Genomic DNA, 4,929 nt, shown 5'->3' with positions numbered 1-4,929 from the left:
CAATCAATCAGTGATATTTATTGAGTGCCTGGAGTGCTATATTCAATGCTTGGGAGAGTACAATGCAATAGAGTTTGTAAGCTCGTTGTGAGCAGGGAATGTGTCTGTTATATTGCTATACTGTATCCTCCCAAAGTGCTTTGTATAGTACTCTGCACATAGTAAATGCTCAAAAGTATATGATTAACTGACTAGATTAGGTAGACCTCATACCTGCCCACAAGAAGCTTACAGACTGGAGGGGGAGGCAGACATTAAGATAAATGATAGAAGGATATGCACATAAGTGCTCTGGGGCAGGGGTGAATGTCAAAGTGTTTAGAGGGTAGAGACCCAAGTGCAGGTAATGCAGAAGAGAGGGAAAATTGAAGAAGTGAGTTCATAGTCAGTAAAAGCCTCATGGAGGAGATCTGATTTTAGAAGGCTTTGAAGATGGGGAGAGTAGTGCTTTCAGAAACAAGAACAGTCACAACAAGAACATACCTAGGAGTTTACTCCTCTCCTTCCAGGCATAGGTTTCTACTAAATCCCCTCTTGGGCTTCTGCTTCCCAGAGGAAAACATGGAAATGTGTAGGATTCATCGTTTAACGCATTGCGCTTGACCCTCCCCACTTCCTGCTCTCCCTCTTTAATAATTATCAACTCCTTAGATTCCTTGTATCCTACATCCTGCAACCTTTCTCTCAAACTTTCAATGCCCACCCACTCTTTACATCAATCAATCAATGTATTGAATGTCTACTCTCCTGGTTCTCCTGGTTCTCATCTCTCTGGCTGCTCAGTCTCAATCTGTTTCCCAGGCTTCTCCTCTGTCTCACATCCCCTAACTGTGGGGGGTCCCTTACGGTTCTGTTCTAGGTCCCCTTCTATTCTCCATCTACACCCAGTCCCACTCATTCTCTCCCATGGCTCCAACTACCTACCATCTCTATGAGAATAATTCCCGGATCTATACCTCCAACCCAGATCTCTCTCTTCTGCAGTCTCATATTTCCTACTACCTTCAAGATATCTCTATTTAGATGTAACAACGACACCTCAAACATAACATGTCCTAAACATCACTCTCTTATCTTCCCACCCAAACCGTGTCGTGTCCATGACTTTCCCATCACTGCACACAGCACCACCATCCTTCCTGTCTCACAAGCTCATACGCTTGGTGTTATCCTTGACTCAACTCTCTCATTCAACTCACATATTCAATCTGTCACTAAATCCTCTAAATCCAACCTTTACAAAATCGCTAAAATCTGCCTTTTCCTCTCCATCCAAACTGCTACCATGTTAGTCCAAGCACTAACCTATCCCATCTTGATCACTGTATTCACTTTCTTGCTAACCTTCCTGCCTCCCATCTCTCTCCTCTCTAATCCATACTTCATTCTGCTGCCCAGATTATTTTTCTACAAAACATTCAGTCTATGATTCCCCACTCCTTACCATCAGCTTTAAAACACTTAATCACCTTGCCCCTCCTACCTTACCTTCCTCCTCCCTACTATAACCCAGCCCAGACACTTCACTCCTCTAATGCCAACCTACTCACTGTACCGTGATCTCAGCTATCTCATTGCCGACCTATTGCCCATATTCTGCCTCTGTCCTGGATGCCCTCCCTCTTCATATCCAACAGACAATCACTCTCCCCACATTCAAAGCCTCGTTGATTTTCCTGAATAAGCCCTGATTTCCTCATCTACCACTCCCTTCTGTGTCACCTTTGCATTTGGATTTGCATTGCTCCCTCAGCCTCACAGCACTTACGTACATATCCATAATTTATTTATTTATATTGTCTGTTCCTCTAGCCTGTAAGCTTATTGTGGGTAGGGAATGTATCTATTAACTCTGTTACATTGTACTCTTCCAGGCCCTTAGTACAGTACTCTGCACAAAGCAAACCCTTAATAAATGTGGTTGATTGATCAACTGGTTACTGTGTGCAGATCATTGCACTGAGTGCTTGGGAGAGTACAGATATGGGCAATATTTCTGAAGGGCTACACATAAATGCAGTGAAAAAGGCATTTTGAGCACCTGTTTACATCTGAGATTTGCAATAGAAACACATAACTGTTCCCTGGATTCGTAACTGGTTTCAGGTTTGGGACAAATTAGGTCAATTCCTAATTTTATTCACAGTTTTGTGGAGCTTATTGGTGCACAAAGTATGTGGTTTTCCAATTAGCTGCCTTTATATAAGCACATGAAGGAGAAACGGACATTCATATGGATTTTACAGTCTCCAGACATGATCATCATTAGAGAAAACTGCTGGCCAATAAGAGTTAGAATAAAGTTCCTTTTAATGAAATGAATAAAAAGTCATTGAAGTAATGATCAGCCAGAATGGAAGAGATGTATTTGTTAAATGTGTAATATTAAAGTGGATAATTTCCTGTGTAGTATTATCCCCCAACCTCAATAGCTCATGTGATAATCTACTTTAGCTAGTAGCTCGCAAGATAGTCCCTCTCAGAGACACACTCATGGATTGACAGTTGCATCAGTCGCTCCCCTCTTCTATCCATATTTCACTCTGAGCCCAGCATCATTTTTTATTGTATTTGTTAAGTGCTTACGATGTGCCAGGCACTATACTAAATGCTGGGGTAGATACATGCTAATCAGGTTGCTAATCAGATTGGTACAATTTATGTCCCACAGTGGGCTCGCAACCTTAACCCCTTTTTACAGATGAGGGAACTGAGGCACAAAGAAGTTAAGTGACTTGCCCAAGGTCAGGCAGCAAGCTAAGGGCAGGGCAGGGATTAGAATGCAGGTCCTTCTGACGCCCAGACCCGTGCTTTATCCATCAGGCCACACTTGTTCTCTAAAATGTTGATCTTTCTAATATGTTGTTCTGCCACATCTCTCCACTCCTCAAAAACCTCCAATGGTTCTCCAGTCCTCTCTGCATCAAGCAGGAACTCCTAATCACTGGCTTTAAAACACTCAATAAAATCTGTCCTTCCTACTTATTCATTCTCTTTTCCCTCCCAACTAGGACTCTTTGCTCCTTCCAGACGATGATTCATTCTTGTCTCTTCTGCTAGGGATCGCTTTCTCATGTTTTTCTCTCTTCCTGGAACTCCCTCCCTCTGCAAATCCTACAGAACCCCCTCCCCCACTTCCTCAAACTCCTCAATTTCAAAGTGCTAATGAAATAACATCTCCGACAAAGAGATCTACTCTAATTAATTATTTCCTGTACTCAGGCTATATTTCCTTCAGTTGACGTCTCAGCACTTCAATGCCACCTGAGTACCTAGCAAACTCAAGCTTCTATAACACTTATGTCCATATCTTCTATAATAAATTATTCAAGCAGTAATTCATGTACACCTCCCCTTTTCCTCTTTACTCCTCTCTCTACATTATTTCAGTATCTGTTTCCCCTGCTAAAATGCAAGCTCCTTAAGAGCAAGGACCATGTCTACTAATTCGATTGTACTCTACCAAGTGCTTAGTACAGTGGTGCTCAGTAAATTGATCAATTTACAGTATCCTGATTTCTCCAAGATGAAAACAAAGTGTGACTTTTTTCCTTGGGAGGAGTGATCAAACCCTATCCAAACACTCGCTTTCTATGCCTTCGTAGATGTGGGTTTCTTCCTTTGTTCCCTGTTCACCCAACTTCAGCAATGGCTTGCTCCAATTACATAGTCCTTGAGGTAGAACAGGCACCAGCCTAAAATGGTAACGTAAAAGAACTAGTGGTCACTCCATTCCAGCCACAACCATGTTTTCCAGCTTTGTTTCCTTACCCCCGCCAAAGATACAAAATCCTAGAAACTAGAAAGGCATCAGGTCTGAGATTCCATAAGAACCCAGATGGCTTCTGGATAAACCTAAACTTGACCTGAGGTGTCTTTTCTTGGAGTGAAGTCCAGATTTAGAGCAGCAACGAATTTTAGTCCAATTTCCTTTCATTGCCAATCTTTCTCTGCAATATTAGCTCAAGATCCTCCTCTCAGAATATCTAGATCCTTTATGAAGGGGGACTTCTAAATGCACTAAAAACTTGGTGACTTTTCCAAGTCAGTGAGAAAGAATATATTTTGCTGGGACTGTGACAAACATCTCTACCAGACTCGATTTGTCCATCCTTGCTCTAGGTCTGCCCTGAAGCAGATTCATTAGGTACACTGTTTCTCCTCTCACATTTAACTGGATTCTACAGATATTCAGGAACCTCATAACGTTCTGTCTAATCAGCCTCATGGGAATATGACCAGTCTCCCCTTGCGGAAGGTTTGCCCAAGATGATACCAAATTGAATTTTGCTTTAAAAAAATGAGTATAGATGCAGGGAAGGAAAAAGACATTTTCACTGGATTTTGATCCCAAAAGAGAAATCATTTCTGTTTCTCTTATGACCATCGTCAAATTGCCAGTCACCGGTACCTTGCAACCAAATGTCCCCTGGTGATTTGGAGAAGGTAGCTGAGAACATTTTTCAGATAATTTTGGAGGGAAATTTTCCAGCTCATTTGTCTGGGTATTTCAAGCAAAAGAGATTGCTCACTTGCTTGCCTGACTTTTGTATCTCTGATTTCAGAGATTTGTCAAGTAGAAAGAACATCAATGGGCACTTTAGGTTGATAATGTCTTTCATAGACAAAATCAATCAATGATATTTATGAGCACTTCCTCTGTGCAGAGCACTGTACTAAGTGCTCGGTGGAGTAAAATATATCAGAGTTAGTAGACACATTTACTTCCCACAACAAGCTTACAATCTAGAGGACAAAAGCGTTGAGTCTGACAAGCAGAATGCTCCTTTAGGAAAATAGCCAGTGTAACATCTTGGCAACAGGAAGCAAAATTATCAGTTCAGAAAACAAAAACAAAGATGAAGAGAGCACAGGTCCTACCAAAACTAATCCATTCTAGGTTTATTTAACATCTGATCTTATTATGTA

The sequence above is a fragment of the Tachyglossus aculeatus genome, unplaced genomic scaffold (genome assembly GCF_015852505.1).
Source record: "Tachyglossus aculeatus isolate mTacAcu1 unplaced genomic scaffold, mTacAcu1.pri SUPER_32, whole genome shotgun sequence".
NCBI classification, from domain to species: Eukaryota; Metazoa; Chordata; class Mammalia; order Monotremata; family Tachyglossidae; genus Tachyglossus; species Tachyglossus aculeatus.
The sequence above is the reverse complement of the archived record's forward strand: the minus strand, read 5'-3'. Positions refer to the sequence as shown.